The sequence below is a fragment of the Pinus tabuliformis genome, chromosome 3_2, assembly GCF_031772625.1.
Source record: "Pinus tabuliformis cultivar Carrire ecotype Pingquan chromosome 3_2, CPIR1, whole genome shotgun sequence".
In the NCBI taxonomy this organism is placed as follows: domain Eukaryota; kingdom Viridiplantae; phylum Streptophyta; class Pinopsida; order Pinales; family Pinaceae; genus Pinus; species Pinus tabuliformis.
This window is the reverse complement of record NC_142302.1, coordinates 847,967,102-847,990,686: the sequence shown is the minus strand read 5'-3', so window position 1 is coordinate 847,990,686 and position 23,585 is coordinate 847,967,102.

Below are 23,585 nucleotides of genomic sequence, written 5' to 3'. Positions count from 1 at the left end.
CCATCTCGATGCATTTAGAGTGGAAAAATTGGAGGAATCAGCTCAGGACCGTTTTTACCGGTGGGACCTAGTTTGGAAAAATGGGATTTGAAACCTTCAAGGAGTGTTTTGAGGCATCAAACGATGTTTTTGTTAATCTAGGTTATTTTAATGTCAATATAGCAGTGTTTGTGATGGCAAATTCTTTGATACATGATGTTGCCTATTGATGCCCATTGATCTTAATACTGCTCATGGAGGATCCAAGGAATGAATATAGACGTAATGGAAATAGTGGAACCAAGGAGGAAAGCTATCGGAAGCAGAGGAAAGCCAAAGAGTAAGAGGAAGAAGTCATTGAAAGCTAGCAAGAGAAGAGAAGCAATTTATCGGAAGCAGTTTATAGGGAGGAGTTAAGATATCGGCGCTTTATCAGAGAAATTATATTGTCGCGTTATTGGTGGTTCTATTATATTAAGTTATGTAAACACTGCTCAAACCCTCGATTGCAATATAATGGAGTCAAGAAATGAACGGCGGAGATCAAACCCAAGTGCTTGTGGAAGAAGAATGGCGGAGGAATAGATCTGGATCATCAGATCGACAGATCTGTTAGATCGATGGTGATTAGCAACTGCAGGGGTAGGAAAGTACGGATTTCCTTGATCGTGGCTGAAGTCCCGCACTCAATCCTAGTCGTCGATCTCATATTCAACTCTTAGATCACAGTCAATTGCGGGGGTTAAGGCCGTTTTAATCCGTGTGCCAGTCGAAGTCCCACAAACCATAGATTGCGATATAATACGCGGACCCGATAGCTCCATTAGAACATACCTTTATGTAGTATCGCGTCCAGATATCAGGGAAGTTACACAAATCACAAAGGGTTGTCACCCCAGACCGCCGATTATGATAAACCCCCGAACCGCCGAATGGGATAGCATTGTGGACCCGCTGCACCATTATAGCATGACTTAATAAAATATCGCATCCGCAGTAATCGCAAGTTTCAAAGGATGTCAAACCGCTGATTGTGATAGAGGTGTGGACTCGACGAACTTATTAAAAATGATTTATTAAATATCGCATTCACTACGTGTGAATATCAGTGATATTGAATGTTGCAATTACGAGATCCTCATGAAGTTGCGATTGCAGGATTAAAGCCATGACGTGTGGGGACCTCTATTAATGTGGATTTTCATAAAGTCGCAATTGCGGGAGTCTTATGAAATTACGATTGCGATAAAGTGGTGGACCCAACGAGTTTATCAAAACAGTTTAATATAATATCGCATTCAGTAGGGGCAATTGGCCATCGGCCATGTTATGGGCACGACTTGTAAAAGACCTCCGAAAGTTGCGATTGTGATTGAGGTAGTGATGTGGCATGTGGGACATCCCTTTGGGTATAGCCTCTCTTATATGGTTTTCGTGAATAATCAAGTCTATGGATGAAAGACTCTTCGATATAATTTTAATATGCGAACTCTTAAGTCTGCCTCTCCTCCCAATGAACGTGTCTTTTGATTATTGGCAAAACTCACATATATACAAGTTGAAATGCTTCACTTTAGCTAATCGATCTCGGGCATCTAATAGAGAGAAGTAACAGTTCACAACTCGTGAACTTGAAGAGACAGAGGAAGCTGAAGATCGAGAAGTCAAAAGGTCGAGCGAGTGAAAAAGGAAGCCAAAGGTCGAGCAAACAAAAGTGGAAGCCGAAGGTTGAGTGAGCGAAGAAGGAAGCCGAAAGGTCCAGCGGAAGAAGGGAGCCGAAGGTCGAGCGAGCAAAGAAGGAAGCCAAAAGGTCCAGCGGAAGAAGGAAGTCGAAGGTCAAACATTCTGTTGACTGGGTTATTTATTGAAAAGCTTAGACCTATGTTTGACAGTGATTGAGATAACAGTTCAAAAGGACTCTCTGCGGATCTAAGAAGATTATTTGAGCATGAACAAGGTTGTTTTTAGTTGAACGCAAAATATGAAACTGCGACAGTCACTCCTCTAAAGAAGTCACTCCTGAAGCAGTCACTCCTGAAGCATTTACCGTGACAGTGAGAATAGAGGCTTGAAACAGAGAGTTGTTTTTGTGCAGAGCTTAGTGCAGTTCATTGTAGACACATTGAAGTTGTGTGAAGACTATTGTAGATCATGATGGCTATTTGAAATCATCATGAGGTAACTTTGTAGACTCTGTTTGGGCAATATGAATAATTTTGAAGACTCCTTCATATGAAATCAGGTTGTCATTGATGTAGCAGTGAAGCTGTAGATTGACAGAACACAGTGAAGAAGATTTTGAGAGCAGTGTAATACAATCAAAACATTTCTTGACAAAGCAAAACAAGATAGGGTCGGAGCCCTTGGGGTTGGTGCCTCAGAATTGGAAGGATTGGTGTCCTTGGAGTTGGTGCTCCTAAATCCAAGGTTGGTGCCTTAACAAGATAGGGTCGGAGCCCTTGGGGTTGGTGCCTCAGAATTGGAAGGATTGGTGTCCTTGGAGTTGGTGCTCCTAAATCCAAGGTTGGTGCCTTGACAAGATAGGGTCGGAGCCCTTGGGGTTGGTGCCTCAGAATTGGAAGGATTGGTGTTCTTGGAGTTGGTGCTCCTAAACACAAGGTTGGTGCCTTGAGAATATAGGGTTGGTGCCCTAGAGTTTGGAGCCTCACAAAAGACCAAGTTGGTGCTTGGCATCAGGTTAAAGCCTTATATATATTGTACCTGATTTACTATAAATATTATATTAATAAAAGCATTCATTCCTATTGTTCATTTTGTTGTCTAAATATAAATGATTTAACTGGTAAAAATAACAATTGAAAAGGAATACTGATTCACCCCCCCTCTCAGTATTTCCAACAGTTTTTTGGGGGTATTTTTTTTCTCTTTGGTGCACACCATTTCATGTTATTCTACACACATAGATCTTTCCAACAGGGCAAGAAGCATGTCAATCAGAGTCCATATGCAAAATTTATGCCACTCAGAAGTTGACCTTCTTGTTTTCATACCTATATTTTGGGAGGATGTCGCATCATCCCTCATTATTCATGGAAAAGGGGCTAGCCACGTGATTATGATGTAAAAGAATTTAGAATATTCTATATTGTAACTCTAGTTAAGAGTTAATGTAGTCAAAATTAACCACTAGTAGGATATCGGGTTGTGTTATAACTGGGCCACTGGGAAGAAGAGGCATTCCATTCTTTCGAGTGCATTTTGTTCCATAGCTGAGAAAAGATAGCCAAGAGAGATAGGAGGTAGGGCACACAGAGAAGATTTGTGCACTGTAGTATCCTATGGGCCACATACATTACTTCTTTGTACTTGCATCCATATTTGCAAACAGAGAAAGAGAGCGAAGCGAACTCACCTTCCAGCTGGGTTTTCTCCCAAATGGGTTTCCCAAAGAGCATATCTTGTGTCTTATGTGTGTGTGTGTGTGAGCTTATTTTGTCATTTTATACTTTTCTACATATTTTATATTCACATGCATGCACCAATTACAAATAAGTTTACATATCTTAAAGTTTAAATAAAACTATAATAGTGTAAAATCTCATATTTTTAATATAATATTATCAGATCCGTTGTGACGAACTATCCAGTGGAATATCCACAACAGTTTACGGATCATTTGGTATCAAAGCAGGTTTCTTTGGGTATTGGTGGATATTTGCATGGGATCTAAGTCGGTGAGGTAAAAAATTGTAAAACCCTAATCATGGTCGATGAATCTATAAACGAACCTTGTGATCCTGTAGAGGTAAGGTTTTCATGGCTTGAATAACAAGTCACAAATATAAACCGCAATGTAAACCTCCTCATGGCCGCCCTAAGCAATAAGTTGGGGATATTTGGAGAAAATGGGGGCTCAAATGTAGAGGATAAATCAAAAGGAGGATCGAGAGATCGAGAAGACACAGAGAACCAGCCATAGAAACAACCCGAAAAAGATCAACCCAATTTGAGTGTCGTGAATCAATCCCTGCTTAAAATGAAAGCAAAAGTCAATGTCAATTCGTACCATGATGAGATTGACGCTTTGAAGTTGAAACATTGGTTGCAACAATTGGAAGTTTATTTCAACGTCCATCATATCGAGGAAGAGAAACAGATCTCATTCATGCGACTGAAATTAGAGGGCTGTGCACTGACTTAGTGGGAGAGCCACATGGAAACCCTGAGGTTGGTGGGAGAACCTCCAGTGACTAAGTGGGAGGATTTCAAAACCCTCATTAAGTCACATTTTTATCCCATCAAGCACATAGAGGACTAATGAATCCAATGGCATTACTTTAGGCAAAAATCGGGCCAAAGCATGTAAGATTACACCACATAATTCAAAAAGATGGCTATAATATTGGGTATCCCTCCAAAGAACCTAGATGTACTCCTCAAGTATTTGGGGGGTCTGCACTACCATTTGAGCGAGCAAGTGATTCTTTCCAAGCCCTAATCGATGGATGAGGCTTGTGTACATGCACGGTACCTAGAAAACATAGGTCTGAAGATAGAAAAATCAAGTGGATCGAAGTAGAAGGAGCAACAAGATGCTTCTAAGGAGGGGAAGAAGCAAAAATGGGGAAAAGATAAAAATACGAAAACCACAACACACCCGTGCAAAGATCCTAGCAACCACTGGAACCACTGCAACATTGATGGCCATACAAAGGAGAAGTGTTGGAAGTTGCATCCAAAGATAAACCTGAATAACAAGAAGAAATATAACAAGAAGAAGAATCTCATGGCCACTGATTCGAGCAACCAAATTGAAAGTAGCTCAGATGTGGATGAGAAAATTGCATGTACGTCAATATAGAAGGAGGTGAATCTGCATAGCCTTTAGCAACAGGAAAAGAAAGAAATTATCAAAATCTTCCATATAAAGATACATGTCAAGAAGACAAAGATTGATGTTATATTTGACTCAGTATCGCAAGAGAATCTCATTGCAGCAGAGCTGGTCAAGAATTCGGGGTTGGAAGTTCATGATCATCCAAACCCATATTCATTGGGATGTGTAAATAAGGATGCAAATTTGAAGGTAACAAAACAATGTAAAATTAGATTTGCTATCAGCATTGATTTTATTGATGAAGTAGACCTAGATGCGGTTCCCCTTGATGTATGTGGAGTTGTGTTTGGGAGTCCATACATGTACATGTGTGATGCAATATTCATGAGGAGAGCCAACCAGTATCGAATCATCAATGATGGAAAATCGTTCATCATTAACGTGCACAGAGGAAAGTCGAAAATCTCATTGGTAAGTGCCATCCATGCCAAGAAATTGATCATTTCCAGTAAGAAGTATGTTTTATTGTTTTCAAAAGAAAGTCAGTATGCAGAGGAGTCAATAAGAGGCAAGGCATCCCTGGAGGGGTGTAATAAGAGACTGAAACAACAATTGGAAGAGTTGTTACAAGAATACAAGGATGTGTTCCGAGAGCTTAAAGGGTTACCACCTAAGAGAGAAGTGGAGCATGAGATCCAACTATTGCTAGACTCCCCATTGCCAAATACTGGGTTGTATAGGCAATCTTCTATAGAAGGAAGTGAGGCGAAGAAACAGTTGCAACAACTACTGGAACAGGGTGTCATTTGACCAAGTACATCACCTTGTGGGGCACCCATCATTATTGTGTCGAAGAAAGATGGGACTTTGCGGATGTGTATAGATTACAGGGCATTGAACAAAATCATGCTCAAGAGCCGATACCCCCTACCCAGGATAAATGATCTGCTAGGTCAGTTGCAGCAACCAAAGTGCTTCACCAAGTTGGATTTAAAGTCTGGATATCACCAGGTTTGAGTCAAAGAAGAAGATACATCGAAGACCGCCTTCAAAACCAAACAAGGTTTGTAAGAGTGGTTAGTCATGCCATTTGGCTTATGTAATGCACCATATACATTTATGAGATTAATGAATGGTATTTTACGCCATTTTATAGATTCATTTGTTATTGTCTATTTGAATGGTATACTGGTATATAATGTTACCTGGGAGGAGTATATGTCACATTTCATGCAAGTGTTGGAAACATTGAAGAAGTATCAATTTCTAGCAAATCTCAAGAAGTGTGAGTTTGTGCAACAATCTTTGGTGTATCTGAGGTATGTGATTGGTGGAGGAGAAATGAAGATATATCCTTCCAAGATGGAGGCCATCATGAAATTGTTGGTTCTTACTAATGTTTTTGAAGACAAGAGTTTTATTGGGTCAACACAATACTTGAGGAAGTTCATAGCCTCATTTTCAACAATAGCAACACCACTCGACGCCATAACGACAAGTGGCAAGAGTTTCCAGTTGAGAAAAGGTTAGCAAAGGGCTTTTGAAGAGCTAAAAAAGAAGATCAACCAAGCACTAGTTATGGCATTACCAAACTTGCAATGACCCTTTAAATTGGAGATAGATGTGAGTGGGTATGATATGGGAGTTGTCTTGATGTAGGGAGGAAGGCCTGTATGTTACCACTATGAATTATTTCATGGGGCAGTTCTTAACTACCCTACCTACGATAAGGAGCTTTATGCCATGGTGCAAGATGTGAAGAAGTGGAAGCACTATCTCATGGGAAAGGAGGCAGTAATCCACACATATCACCAACTATTACAGTTCTTACAGACCCAAAGTAAGCTACAACAGACCATACATTACAAGTGGATCAGGTTTTTACAATAGTTTCATTTGGTTATCAAGTATAAGAAGGGAAACACAAACAAGTTGGTCGACATGCTATCAAGGCCACCCACATCAAATATTACATCTTTGGGGACTCTTATGCATATGGAGTCATTCACCCATGATGCATATAGAGAGGCATATTCAAAATATGAGGACTTCAAGGAGGTGTATAAGCAGTTGCAGAATCAGAGTCATGTGCACGATGGTGACAACATTGTTGACTACCATCTTCAATATGGGTTAGTGTACATGCTGGATAAGCTATGTGTTCCTAAAGGTGAGTGTTTGCAATTGATCAAAGAGGCTCACACCTCCAAGGTTGTATGGCACTTTGGTGTAGGGAAGACAGTGGCTAACTTGCAGAGGTATGTGTATTGGCCCAAGATGCAAGAGCATGTAGCTAGGTTCATAAGAGGATGCATGCTTTGTTGTACCAAAAATCCTAGCAACAGGAAATAGGGTCTATATCATCCCTTACATGTACCTACTCGTCCTTGGCAAAGAATTTCCATGGAATTTGTGGGAGGTTTATCGACAACTAGCAAGGGACATGACTACCTGTTCGTGGTAGTTGACAGGTTCAACAAGATGTGTGTTTTGATGCCTTGTAAAAAGACCATCAACAGGCAAGAAGCAACAAAATTATTCTTTGGACAGGTTTGGGTGCACTTTGGGATACTAAGGAGCATAATTTTAGACAAGGATACAATATTTCTTAGTGCATTCTAGACTACATTGTGGGAGAAGATGGACACAAAGTTGAAGAGATATACATCATTCCATCCACAGACAGATGGGCAAATAGAAGTAGTCAACAGGAATTTGGTGCAACTTCTAAGGGGATACAACCAGAAGCATCTAAAGACCTGGGATGAAAATTTGGTTTATATACAACACTCTTACAATAGAGCAGTCCACACTTCTATAGGGAATTCCCCATTTGAGACTTGTTTTGGATATTTTCAACCTTCACCTTTGGATATTGCATATGGGCAACAATGAGGAGTGAGGGAATATCTTACAGAATACACTTTAAGGGCTGAAAATTTTATAGAGAAGATCATGCATATCCATCTACAGGTACAAGAAACACTGTAGAAGTCACAGGAGAAGTATAAGGCGACGCATGATCAACACAGAACGTAGAAGTCATTCAAGGTGGGAGACAAAGTATGGTTACAACTGAACAAAGAGAGGCTACAGGGGCCTGGTAAGAAAATCAAGGCTATGAGGTATGGTCCCTTTGAGATAATGGTAAAAGGTGGGTGATAATGCCTATCAACTCAGTTTACCACCATATATGCACATTGCTCAGTTATGAGTGTAGATAATTTTGAAACTCTATGAGCCTTCCATGCTAGATTGGGAAGAGGAACATGTGCTACCTTCTGTGGAGGATTTGGCACCGGATGCTCAACAGAGTTGACAAAAGATACAATTTTGTAGAAGACGTCCAAAACTACAAGACAAGGGCATCATGAACTTTGGCAGATTGGATTGAAGGAACAACTTCCAGGCAAAGCTAAATGGTACACCAGAGAGAAGGTGGAGGAAAAATTTCCTCACCTCATTCAGTAGAAGATTTTGGGGACCAAAAGCCTCCCAAAATGGGGAGGTGTGATCCATATTGGATCATTATATTGTTTGTCATCCATCTCTATTTGGAGTGGAAAAAGTGGAGGAATCAACTAAGGGGACCATTTTTACTAGCGAGACCCAGTTTGGCAAAACAGGGTCTGAAACCTTCTAGGAACGTTTTGAGGCATCAAACAACGTTTTTTGGGGGCAAAAATTTGTTGCTATGGCGTGCACCATTTCATGCTATTCTACACACAAATATATTTCCAACAACACAAGAATCACGTCAATCAGAGTCTATATGCAAAAGTTATGCCACTCAAAAGTTGACCTTCCTGTTTTCACACCTATAATTCAGGAGGATGTCGCGTCAACCCCCATTATTCATGGAAAAGGGGCTAGACATGTGATTATGATGTAAAATATTCTGGAAGACTCTATATTGTAACTCTAGTTGATATTTGATGTAGTCAAAATCAACCACAAGTAGGTTATCAGGTTGTGTTATAATCGAGCCACTGGGAGGAAGATGCATTCCATTCTTTCGAGAGCATATTGTTCCATAGTTGAGCAAAGATAGCTAGGAGAGATAGGAGGTAGAGCACACAGAGATGATATGTGCATTGTAGCATCCCACATACCGCATGCATTACTTCTTTGTACCTGCAGCTATATTTCTAGACAAAGAAAGAGTGAAGCGGCCTCACCTTCAAGCTGGGTTTTCTCATGAAAGGGTTTCCCAGAGAGCATATCTTGTGTCTTATGTGTGCGTGTGTGAGAGCTTATTTTGTTGTTCTCTACAGATATTAAAGTTTTAATAAAATTATAATAGTGTAGAATCTCATATTTTTAATATAATATTATTAGATCTATTGTGACGAACTATCCAGTGGAATATCCACGGCAGTCTACGAATCATTTTAAGAGCCATAAACAATATACATCATATAACCAACATATAGCCATCTAATAACCAACATATAAACCATGTCAACTTAGTCATATTGTCACCATCATAATCAATACATATGCTAATAGATCACAATAGAAAATATTTATTATTAACATATGAAAATGACAACCAAGTCAGGGACTTCCAGATACCACCCAAACATAGACTGGGCTGAATCAAACCTTTTTTTTTTTTTCCCAGCTAGTCACCCCTGTGTCATATTCCAAGCATGAATGTGGGATCTCATGGAATAACCAAAACAAAACCAAACCAGGGCTTCTAGAGGCCAACCATCTCAACCCTCAACCAGTGATTCCACCTCACGGTTGGACATCACTAACCATCACCATATTGGTCTCCATCCAAGTTGACGAAGGCTCCAAAGCGTTTGTTCCAACCCAACTTCTAGGACTAGTAATTCAACCCACAATGGCCGCCGAGCTCCAGAGCGTTTGTCCAATCAAGGATTCTAGGACTAGTAACTCAACCCACTAAGGGATCCCGAGCGTTTGTCCAACCAAGGCTTTCAGGACTAGTAACTCAACCCAAGATGTTATAGGGCTTCGAGAGTGCTTGTCTAACAAAGGCTCCAGGAACTAGTAACTCAACCCACAACCATAAGGAACATGAGCACCAACCATTGAACAAAGGTAAAACCACAACACCATGGCTATCTAGGAAATGACAAGGCTAGGAAAAATCACTTTCAATCTAGGCAATCCTTCATGCCAATGACATATCATAACCAAGAAACCACATGCATGCCAAAACTAGCAACAAAATCATACATGCAATTTGGTACCTGCAAAGCAATCCAATTGTAGTTGCTGATCCCGTTGTCCCCTTGTGCTTTCCTGCTTTTTCCTTTTCCTTCTTGCTCCAAATCGTAAGTATGCCACACTCCTCCAAGAGTGCTCCAAGAAAACTCTAAGTGTACAAGAGTATGAGAGAGATACTAGAATAGGGAGCTCCAAGATAAAACTTACAAAATCCTAATGGTCCAAAGCCATGAACTGATCCTCATAAGAATTTTTACCAATGAGGCCTCTATTTTCTTCAATTTTCATTATTTTTCCTTCATTTTCGTCCTCACATGCAACCTGTGACCTTTCACCTTCCTTTTCTCTTAAGTTTCTTTTTTCCATAAATAAAATGCCAATTAATGTCTCCTTGCCTTTCCAAAGCCTTTACCATTGCCTTTGCTAATTTCCTTAGCCATAATAAACTGAAAGTGACACCCACTAGGATGTTCTGCCCACCATTTAGCTTGGAATACGTGTCCCATGACCTTGGTCTTATATTTTTACATGTAAATTCAACCAGGGGTTGTTGCAAATTATATGGAGCCAAAAGTTTATCACTTTTTAAAACACCATGTTTCTTTTTCTTATTTGGAGGGTTTCCCCCTTCACCAAAATCTCGAGGACTAGGGATTTCCAACTTTACCTCTAGAGCTGTTGAGCTATAACCATCATCAACGAGATCTGGGCCCTCATGAAACTATGGAAATAAGGAAGAATGACACCCATAAAAAGAAGAGGCACAACTTTTATGGGTGCATTCAAAAATGCATCTAGCACCACCGGTAAATCCCCACTGGAAGAGGAAACTAGATATGATGAAACTCCACTGCTAACAATTGGAAAATGGAGCTCTGCATCCAGATATCCCGTCAAAAAGGACCCGAAAAATCTTAACAACCCAGGGAAGGAAGAGGGTGTGACCATAGGAGGGAAACCACCATCACTAACGACATGAGTAAAAATCATAGGAGCTGTAAAAGCTTTTACCTGTGTAAAGGAGCTGTAAAAGTTTTTACCTGTGTAATCATCGATAAGAAATCCGGACACCTGACAGAAGAGGGTTGTGAAACCATAGAAGGTAGGCAATCCACTGACCAAGAGAAACCTCCAAAGAAAATAATCCCCTTTTCAACATTCCTAATTGTTATAGATCAATTTGGGCACATCAACCCCAACTTACAGATCGATGATATTAGGGCTCATCAACCCCTAGTGCAGTTGTTACATGCCCTAAATAAGTTAGTCATAAGAATACCTTACTTCCCAAGAAGTTGCATCACTGAAGACATCCAAAAACTACCTCTAAGAAGATCAGCGCAAGTAGGCCTTCATTAGGGTGCGCTGGAATGCAAACCATACACTGTCAGGGTGCTATGCAGCGCACTTGGTCCCTCTTTGGCCTGCATTGAGCGAATTTGAGCAAAGTTCTGTGAGGGTTTGAAGATTCCTTATCCATTAGAAGCCTCTAGAAGTTTCTCAAATGCCACCTACACCTTTGAGTTCACTTTTGGATGAGAAAGGGAATTAGGAAACATCAATCCCCTATCCCTTCTTCTATGGAACTGATTTCTAAATTTAGAAAGGCATTCATCATCACCATTGATGGCATAACCTCCTTCACTCACCTATAAATAGATCACTCATCTAAGAGGTCAGGGGCTGAAAAATATTGAGTTGTAAGGAGATGCTGGTGATATGAGATTAGAATTGAGTGCAAGTATTGTGATAGTGTTGGAGTGTCTTGCTTTTCATGAGGTGATGAAGGATTGAATTGGAAGGATGACACTAGATCGAGCTCATATGGGTTGTAATCTTTCCTCTTATCAATAAAGTTTTCAAGACTTTTTCCTTATGCTTGTGTTACATGTTAATGCTTTCATATGTATATCATGTTTTCGATTCCATGTTATTTATAAGCAATAGATCATTATGCTTTGATTGGTTTTTGTTTCTGTGATTGTGCAGGTACTTTCCAAGTGGCTTAAGTACGGGAAGGAGCAGCAAAATCGGTCAAGGGAGACAAGGAGCTAGCGAAAACTACAAGTAGGTTTCTCTTCTCTCTTGTTTTATCTGTTGATTATAGAAAAGGTTAAGATTACTTTGTCTGTTGTTTCTAGATCCGCTACTAGATCTAGAGGGTTAGGCATTTGTCCAAGAACACTAAATATTCCCAAAACAAATTGGCGACTCCACTGGGGATAAGATTATCCATCTTAGTAGCTTATCAGCCTCTTAATACATTTCTACATACTGTACTTGTGGTTGTTCATTGATTTCAATCCTCTTTCATTGAAAATTGAGTCGAAACTGTGACAAAATTGCCTTCAAAATTGCTCACTGTCATCAGCGCATTGTCTCTAACTGCTGCCTGTGCTGTAGTGCACTTCCTGCATAGGTACAGAGCGATTTAGCACACTGTCTCTACCTGTAGCCTGCGCTGATCCCTTTAGGGTCAGTTTCCCATCTAGGAACTGAAAATTTTTGCCAATTTTCTCTTGTTTGAATGAGTTGCTAAATGTCAATGATACTTTGCCTCTGAAATTAGTTTTCATCTCTTTAATTTGGCCCTACTTAGACTGGATTGTTGGATGTTTTTATGTATTTGTTTTATCATTTGCAATCCACTGTCGAAAGGTAGTTTTGATCGATAGAAAAGTGTCATAAAATCATCATTTTCTTTGAAAATTGAAGTGTCGTAAAGTCTTCCTTCATAAATAATCGATTGATTTATTTGTGCATTTGGTTTGTATTTTCATTTAAAGTGTCGAAAATCTTCATTTCTTTAAAATCGAAAGTGTCGTACAGTCTTCCTTTCCCTGTTAAAAGAAATAGTCACAAATCGTCACTTTTTATGAAAAGAGTTCTGAATCGTTTGTGCATTAGTTTTTCTTACTGCATCATTCACATTAAGAGAAATTGAAAAGAAATACATGCAATTTGCATTTTAGAGCTTGAGTTTGTGTGTTTAAAAGGAATGGTTTAGGGAATTGCATTAGTTTGTGCTCTTTGTTGCTTGTTCAGAAAGTACTTGTATGCTCTATCCCTCATAGCTAGGACTTTCATTGTTGAAATTAAACGGAAAGAGTGTTTGTCATTCTAGTTGCATTTTTAGGAATTTCAGAATACATCACATGGTGTACTTGAAAAAAAAATTCTAAGCAAGATCAACTTAAAATGAACATAAATTTATCTAAAAACGCATTGGAACTTAACGAAAAACATATAAAGGTCTATGCTAGAGACGTGTTCCGGTGTCTTTAAACCTAGCGGCTGTCATTTTCACTAAAGGTTGGGTGATTCCTCCTCTCTGATTCGATAAATGCTAGTACGGACTTGTTCTTCCTGTACCGTCGAGTATATATTGGGAGACCCCAATAGGTTCAAATCCTTTATCCCTAGGAAGCCGAGTCTGCCGCCTTACCAATCACAACGCACCGAACACAGCATTCAGGAAGATTGATTGCCGTACGTAAAGTCCTTGGTCATTTCTCTTTCATTTATCACCAAGGTGTATATTGCAGTTTTGTGATTTGTCTAGTAAACCCTCTTGTCTAGAATCTCTAGAGTAGTCACTTTCGTTCCTTTTCGACTCTTTAAAAGTAAAAGGATCATCTGAGCACTTGTCCTTTCAAGCTCATTAAAAATCGAAGGTGACTAGAGTCATATTTTATTTTTTCTTGACTCTTTAAAAATGAAAAAGCAAAGTTGTGTTCCAGTGTCGTAAAAATTAATTGACCACGAATAACATCCTCATTCCTTAGTTGATTTTAAGTTGATAAAGTTAATCAGCAATCGTGGAGGAAAATCAACCCAAACCCCGTCGTTCGCGGAGAACAGCGAGCCAACCGCCTTTGCCTCCCGAAGCGACACCAATTCGGACAAAGCAGTCTTGTTTAACTGAGTCTAGTACATCAAGAACTCCTAGTTCTTCATCTGGGTTACTTGAAACATTTGTTTCAGTAGCTACAGAGACTCCAGTTACTCCAACTATTTCTGGTACATCCATTCCTAAAGAAGAAGTTTCACAATTACCTAAGGACATTAACACTAATCCCAGTGTAAAAGTAACCAAGGTTGTCCAACAATAAGTTGATACTCAACTTGAAATTGTTCAACAAGAAAGTGCTTCTAATCTTGAAACAACTCAATCATGAGTTGGTCCAGAATCTATCCTAGTTCCAATAGAAGTTACATCTGAACCTGAAGTTGTTCAGGAAACTCCCTTTGAAACTGTTCTTCATTTACCTGAACATCTAGACTTCGAATTTCAACATTAGAAGTTGTTACCCCATCAGTCACTATTGAAACTACTCTTTCATCAACACCAAAAATCTTTTACGGACTTGACAGTCAAGTTCTTCCACCAGATTTGATTGCCATAGAGGAGGAATTAGTAGAAGATTCAACACCTGGAACCCCGTTTCACTTTAGCACTGGGCTTAATCTTTATCCTACTACTCCTGATTACTTTGCTTCATCTGATCCTGCTACCTTTCAAGTACCTGTTGAATATTTAAGACAACTTTTGGGCCAGTTAACTATGGCTGAACAACCATTAACATCCAGGATTGTATCATTTGATGTAGCTGCAGCAGAATCTTTTGTTGTAACTCCTTCGATGTTTTCTACCACACCTGAGTCGCACCTATATGGTGAATCGTCTGTCCTGGTTGGTTACCAATCATTGTCTGGAACCCACTCAGGGGTTGCTTCTGCACCATGGTCATCACCCATGTCCTCAACCAGACTTCTATTTGGTTCTTCTCTAATGGGAACTCAACAGTTTGATCCTGCACATCGGTATCAGACTGGGAAATCTAGTCAACAAAGACCTGCATATCCATTAAATACTAGATTTCCACCATATGGAGAGCAATATGCTTATTCGTCGTATCCTCCTTATTCCGGGGGACAACCATATGGTAATTTCCCACAATATTCAAGTCAACCTGGAATTAGAGTTTGTAAATGGAAACCAGCAATGCCAACTCAACCAAGGCTTGTGTATCCAATGCAACCAATGCAAACTATGTCAAATATTCCTTCTACACCTGTTGTTACTATTGTGCCACAGTGACAAGCTCAAACTGTTATATCTCAACCAGTACAAACTGATCCTTCTTCCTTGCAACCACAAGTTTCAAGTCAAGAGGTTCAAGTTTCTCAAGTTGTTATACAACAACCACTTGTTTCTGGAGCTCAGCAACAACCTCAGGTTAGTATACCTTTATTTAGATTGACCCAGGCTTACACTGGTATAATTGATTCACAATGTGGTCAACCTTTCATTGTTGGGCAACAATAGTTGTCTCAACAACCGTGGTTGTCACAATTCCAACAATCCCAATTCCAACAGTTCCAACCTCAGTTTGGACTTGGTTCATAAGCTCAACCTGGTTTTGGTCAATATCAAGCTTACCAAGGACCTGGACAACAAGGCTTTGTAGGTTATGGACAACCACAATTTCAATCTGGTTATCAACAACCACCTTATACTGGTTTTGTTCAACAACCATACCAAGGTTACCAAATGCAGATGCCCTATGCTGGTATGCAAAGACCTATTGCACAGGCAATTCCATCATATCCTGGGTATGCTCAACCTGACTTGAATCGACAGTTGTCATTCATAGCAACTTTAGAATTACCAGATTTAAACTGACTCACCAATGATCCAATCACATATGCACCTTGGTGGCTGGTAATTCCGCATAAGTTACCATCTGATATTCTGAAGTTTAACGGAAATCCTAGAGAAGACCCATCGAATCATGTTATGACCTTTCATTTATAGTGTTCATCCAACATTTTGAATGATGATTCGATTAGACTTCGTCTTTTCCAAAGAACACTTATTGGTCCAGCTGCTAAATGGTACATTGAATTATCGAGAGCTTCTTTTGATAACTTCACCACTTTAGCCACTACCCTTTTGACCCACTTCCAGTTACCTATCAGATATGAAACTGGAACGGAACTCTTGAACAACTTTAAACAAACTACCTCCACCCATATATCAGACCATATTCATGAGTGGCAGCGTCGTCGTTGAATGGTCAAGACATACGTTCTTGATCAGCTTTTAGTTGAGTGGTTCATAAAGTCCTTGTTGCCATCAATCACTGAGGATGTGGAAAAAGGTGGAGTTGTCACAGAAGAGCAAGTTATCGCTCATGCCCAATACTTGGATTTGATTTACACACAATCTGACACGATCTATGACAAAATTCCCAATGCACCTAGACCAGCTTACACTGTTCCACCACCTCCACAATCAAATAAGGACTCTCATGCCGACGACGGTGTGATCGGTTCTTCAAGCACACAGGCAACAGGAAGACCATCTGGTCAAACTCTTGCCATTTCCAATCAAGCTGCAAATGCATCAGAAAACACTCATGCCTTTGAGATTAATGTCGTGTCATCTGACAAAGGAAAAAATCCAAAGCAACCAGGAGGTAAGAAAAAGGGGAAGAATAACAAAAAGAAACAGGAAAATTCCACTCCAGAAAAATCATTTGAATCCCCTACCGTGGCTAGGAAACCTCATTATCCATGTCTGATATGTAATGACGAGCATTATACAAGAGATTGTCCACATCGCTTTGAGGTCTCTAAACTTTTAAAGACTTCAACCACATCAGCAGTGTTGACAGATCCATTTCCTACCTCGGAGACACATTTGGTTGCAACTAACAATGCTTCCACATCCCAAGTACTTATGTTATCCATCACAAATCCACAAAACGATGTTTTGGTGTCAACAAGAAACAAAGATTATGGGAATTCGTCGTTGTCGAATAACTAGGCCACTGATCAACCTAGTACTTCGACCTCGACTTCACCTGAAGTTGTTCCACCAATTGTACCTGAATTGACGATAAAGCCACCTAAGGGAGTTGTGCACAAATCAACATTCAATCCTCGTGCTCGAGCAACTCAAAACTATAATATAGTGGAAGATCTGGCTCAATCACCTTCCGCTATGTCGACACTTGAGGTGTTGCAAAATTGTCCCTCCCAGAAACAAGCTTTATTGTCAGTAATATGTGGAATAGATCCTACGGATTCAAATCTTGTGGTTTTTAACCATGCGGGATATTCACCACAGTTACCGGTGCAATTATCTTTCCTAACATAAGTAAAAGCTCTCAATAAAAATGTTCACCAAACTATGATTAATGAGGGGGCATCTACTTGCATTATTTCCATGAGCTGCTGGAAAACACTTGGTTCACCGCCATTGTCATGATCACCAACTACGTTAAAAGCCTTTGATGGAAGAACATATACTCCATACGGGATTTTGAGTAACCTACAAATTGAACTAGGGGGCAAGACAGTAACTGTTGACGTTGAGGTAGTTGACGGACTCCTCGATTACAACATTTTACTAGGAAGGCCTTGGGTATATGCTATGGCTGCTATCGTTTCCACGTACTTTCGTGCAATTGCATTCCCTTTCAAGGGTGGAATCACAATAATTGATCAGCTAGCCTTCTTTGCCAATAGTTCATAGGCTATGGGAAGCATTCCGTTGATACACGGAAACCCACCATCACTTCAAAATGTTGGAGTAGGTCTCCTTAAAGATCCTTCCTCGATGGGCACTTTTACCCTCCCATCACCATTTGGTTTGGCGGAAGTGGCACAAGTGGAGACTTGCAACATGATTTCTTCTACATCATCTGATTTTACGAAGATTTCCAACTACTTTGAAACTGATGGTCATAGCGAGGCGTTGCCGCTAAGCCCCATTGAGTCCTCATAGCAATCAATTTTTCGGGCTTGTGCGACAAACCCTAATCCACACTCAACAATTGTATGGGTAGATAGATCATTAGAATATGGTACCTCTTCGGATCCTTTTTCACGTATACATTCTACGAATGAAGGAATTGTCACATCAATGATGATAGGAGAGACATTGTGGGAGGATTATCATCATCGTTCCCACCTTCGAAATGACAATGAAGATTATTCAAATGAATTAAATCACCCATCGATCGTTGATTTTTTGTCAAACTCTGTAAATACTGTAGACTCTGAGCGTAATTTGTCCAACATAGAAGAAACAATTTCTATAAACATTTCGACCAAGCCTAACATTGTAGAAAACATTCATGTTGGCAAATCTTGTTCTTCATCGGAACTTGATACTTACTGTGCTCTTTTTCGCGAATTTCGAGATATCTTCGCATGGTCTTATGAGGAGATGTCGGGCATTGACTCAAGTATTGTTTAACATGAATACCATGATGTCAAACCAGTACGACAATGGCTTCGACCTGTTCATCCTAAGAAAGCCGTTGCAATTAAAGCAGAGGTTGAAAAACTTTTGCGTGCTAGCTTCATTTTCCCTGTACCTCTTATTGATTAGGTATCTAATATTGTTCCAGTGATGAAAAAACAAGGGACAGTTCGAGTGTGCATCGATTATAGGGATGTAAACCAAGCATGTCCTAAGGACAGTTATCCTACACCCTTTATCGACCAGATTATTGACGAATGTGTCGGATGTGAAATCTTTTCATTCATGGATGGATTTTCTGGCTACAATCAAATCAATATCCGCCTACAGGACCAATCAAAAACCGATTTTATATGTCCGTGGGGCACATTCACTTATCGAAAGCTACCTTTTGGTTTGAAGAATGCAGGGGATACATTTCAGAGGGTGATGAATTATGCCTTCCATGACATCAAGCACATTGTTCAACCTTATCTTGATGATTTGCTTGCTCATTCGCGAAACTGACTGATCACCCACAACATTTGAGAGCAATATTTTTACGATGTTAACACTACAAGATAAGACTCAATCCACATAAATGTGTGTTCTGTGTTGGCTCTAGTCGATTGCTTGAATTTGTAGTTTCAAAAGATGGAATTTGACTCGATCCCATTAAGGTTCATGCAATCTTTGACTTGCCTCCACCTTCAAACTTGTTACAGATACAGAGACTTCAAGGGAAGGCAAACTTTCTTAGGAGGTTCATCCCAAACTATGCTGAATTAGCTAAAGGTTATACATGTCTATTGAAGAAAGGGGTACCCTTACATTGGGACCAAGTTGCGCAAGCTTCTTTTGATGTTCTCAAAGATTCCCTGATTAGAGCATCATTAATGTATGCCCCAAACTATCAAAAATACTTTTACTTGTATCTCGCCGCTGCAGATACAACCATTGGTATGGTTTTAGTTCAAGAAGAAAATGGAACTGAACATCCTATTTATTATTTGAGTCGTAACCTTAATGATACAGAAAGTAAATATTCATATGTTGAAAAGTTAGCCTTGGCAGCCGTTCAAGCTATGCAGAGATTTCGTCATTACATCCTCCTTCGCAAAACTACCATTATATCAGATTGCAACCCTATGACATACATTTTGTCACGTCAATTGTTGGGGGGCAAATATTCTAAATGGATAGTTATCTTGCAGGAGTTTGATTTGGAATTTGACAAATCTAAATCAAAGAAATCTCTTGTCTTTGTCGAGTTACTTTGCGATCTTCCCTCATCCTCCAATGATTTAACATCAGAAACATCAATCTTGGATGAGTCTCTGTTTCTGATCTCGTCAAGTGATCCATGGTATGGAGATATACTGATCTATCTCCAAAACCAAGCTTTTCGGCCTAATACCTCTCTCTCTGAACAATGACGTACTCGATACCAAGCCAAAGATTATCTGATCATTGGTGATACACTTTATCGTCGTGGTGTTGATCCGATCTTACATAGGTGCCTTACTCATGAGGAGGTCGAAAAATCTTTGAATGAGTGTCATTCAGGTGCTTGTGGGGGGCATTTATCTGGTTACGCAACTGCACAGAAAATTCTACGTGTTGGTTACTTCTGGCCAACCATATTCAAAGATTGCATTCTTGTTGTCAGAAGTTGCCATGCTTGCCAGATATTTGACCGTAAAACCAGATTACCACCTGCACCACTGCATCTAGTCATTGTTGTTGGCCCATTCACAAAATGGGGCATTGATTTTATGACATGTAACCCCACCTCGGTTGGGGGGCATAGGTATATTATAGTCGTTGTTGACTATTTTACAAAATGGGCCGAGGCGATGCCAATATTGAACAACAGTGGCGAAACGACTGCTCTATTTTTTTTCAACCATGTGGTTGCCAGGTTTGGTGTACTACAGGCTATAGTTACAGATTATGGATCACATTTTCGCAATCACATGATGGTCGAATTAACTGCCAAATTAGGACTGTCACATGATAGTTCTACTCCATACTACCTGCAAGCTAATGGACAAGTTGAGGCTATCAACAAAGTCCTTAAGCGCAAAGAATGATTGGAGTCCATAAAAGGAATTGGCATTTAATCTTGTACTTAGCTTTGTGGGCATATCGAACCTCGGTGAGAAATGCGACCGGATTTACGTCTTTTCAGTCGGTGTATGGTCTGGAAGCAATCTTACCAATCCAATGTGAAATCTCGTCTCTCAAACTCGCGATTGACCTGCTACTTGAAACTTCTAAAGAAGAAGCGCGTTTCTTGGAGTTAATCCATTTGGATGAAACTCGTCGTGATGCCGCAGTGGCTAACGAGGCGCATAAAAAACGCATCAAGGCTCAATATGATAAAAATGTTAAGCCTCGTGTCTTCTTAGAAGGTGACCTGGTCTTGCTTTATGATCAGGATTCTGATAAACTTGGAGCGGGAAAATTTGAACCACTATGGATGGGCCCTTACATTGTTAAATGTGTGTTGACAAAAGGTGCTTACGATTTGGTGGACTATGATGGGATTCCGCTGTTGTAGCCCTGAAACGAGTTGTACCTTAAACGTTACTATGCTTAGTTAAGTGTAGTATGACTCACTGTATATATGCTTTGATTGCATTTGTATGTGTAAGTTTCTTTTAGAGTTTTTATTTGGTAAGGTAATCCACTTTGCATTTGTTGCAGATGTCGAACTTTTAGAAACCACTTGTTGGGTATGCCGATGGAGCTAGTCATAGTATGCAAAATTTATCTTCTGCAGCATGGGCCATCTTCGCTCCAAGTGGCGAGTTAGTGAGTTTTAGAGGGATATGTATTGGATGATCAACAAACAATATCGCTGAGTATAGTGCGTTGATTGAACTCCTCTCTGATGCCATTTCACTGGGCATACACCGAATCATCATTAGACTAGACTCACAACTTGTCGTACTACAGCTTATTGGCGTCTATTCCGTCCGAAACTTAGCAATTCATCGCATGTTCCTTAGAGTTCGTATTCTGGAAAGGTATTTTGAATTTATTCAATATCAACATATTCCCAGAAATCTAAACACATTAACTGACTCTCTAGCGAACTGTGTTAAATAAACATTTGCAACATATGTAAGGTAAACATTTTCAATTCACATCATCGTTTGAACAGGATTGCATCACTTAAACATAATAAAACTCTAAAATTCAAATAGATAGTTGTAGATAGTTGTATATAAGTTTTTACAAATAGTTTGTGTCCAAGACAAAAATCGGTCATCCAACCCAAAAAACTCAAAAATGTATGCAAAAAATATCCAAGTAAACTAGTGTTGCTCATGATAACAGGTCACAACATGTGCTATCATGCGTAAGAGTCTCATCCAACGACTCGGCACGCCAATGGTATGGCGTTGCAATCGCATAGGTAACTCCTCAGTCCGGACATTCGGAATGCCGGGGGCCAGACCCTCTATGTGATCCTGTAGTTGGGCCAGTGTCTCTGCTAAATCCAAGTCTCAGAGAACTGCTCTCCCAACAGCTCTCTGTACTGGTGCACCTGCCTCTTGTCGATGTCCCATAGGTCGAACAGATCCAACATCTGCATACATATAAAAAATGTTTGTTTAGTCTTGGCAATAATAAAAAAACACAAAAAAGTAGAAACTTTAAAACAAAAACACTTTGGTCAATCAATTTACCAATAGCACTCCACTGCGCTCCAACCGGTAACACCAAATCTGGATCACCACGGAAATCCATCCCTGAATATGGATATTCTGCGAAGGCCATCTCCTGACGGTCAAACCACTCAAAGAAAGTAGAGGTAAACGAGATCAATGACTGGCCAGCATGCCTAGCCATAAGATCAACCCACCTCTACATCCGTGGGTCTCTAGGTCTAGGTACTCCCAGTGAGATGTGTTGTGGCTGCATGAGTGGGATTCTCTCCAAGGCAAAAGAAACCAAGATAGACCCATAACCAAATTTTTTTGTCTTCCCATTCTTTACCTTGGTCAGTTGTTCTTTCACGGATGAAAGAACTGCCTCACACCAGTTGAATACCTTTGGCTCCAAGCACTCCAAAGCATACTGCATATATGACCTGTTTGCCAAATGTAAAGTTGCGCTGCCAGCCAGTTTGGCGAGGGTAAAAAGGATTGTTCTCAACGGTAAATCATCAACATCCTTGATATTGATCTTTCTGTCTCTGCTAGGTTGAGCTCCTTCCCGACAGAACTGTCGTATATAATCTCTCACTGATTCACCTCCTCTGGTAAATCCTGATAATGAGATGGGGGCACCCCGCCTCAACAGTCCCGTCAGAAAGTAAATATCCTTGATGGTAAAGGGGATCACTTTGCCCCTAATGTGAAAAACCTGATCGGTAGGATCCCAAGAACGAATAAGGTATTGCAAAAGCTCAATTTGTTGCCGCATGTTGGATAATCGAAAATACTTCAGCAACCCACAATTCCTTAAGGCATCAACTGTTCCTTGATTGTTTAGGGAAATCATGTCTTGTTCTTCATGCTCTCGTTCTCTCCATATAATGACCATTTTGATCCGATGAATGTCTGAAATGCAACCATTAGACAAATTAGGATCCAATTTTTGCAAAAAACAGTTGAAAATTTGGGAGAAAACAACTGTCAAAATTTGGTTTTTGCGCCCATCACACCCCTCCATTAGAGACAATGCGCTGCAATGCATACTGCCTTCTAGGTGTATGCAATGCAATGCACCTTTCGATATAGAAAGGGTGCGCTGATCCAAAGAGTGCAAAATGAAACCCTAGGGGCCTCAAAAACCAAAAAAATTTGCTCAAAACTGAAAATAAATGGAATGAAATGGAAGAGAACAGGGATAGCTCTTACCTGGTCTGAACGACACGAGAAATGGTCCACTGAATCCTCCGCAATCAGCTAGTAAACTTTGAGGTAAAAAACTGCTCCATAGCACCAAAAAAAAATGGTAAAAGTGAAATGGTAAAAATGAATTACAAAACTTGTTTTTATGTTTATTTCTTGCATGTTAATCAAGTAAACATTGATTTTTATTCATTTTATCCATGAACATGTATTTTTAATCCTCTTTGATGGAGTTTTGAGTAGGTTTAACAACTGAAAGCAGAATTCGACGTGCTTAAGTGTAAATTGAACATCTTGACCACAAAGAAAACTTTTGTTTCTTTTTCGAGCTTTGCTAAAAACGAAAAGAAACCCCCATAGAGTCCTCTTTAAACTCTTTTCAGACTCTCTAAATATGAAAAGATCATTGAGCACTTGACTATTCCAGCTCGTTAAAGGATTGGAAACGACATCTCTCTTGTATTATTTTACGCTTTTTCAGGAC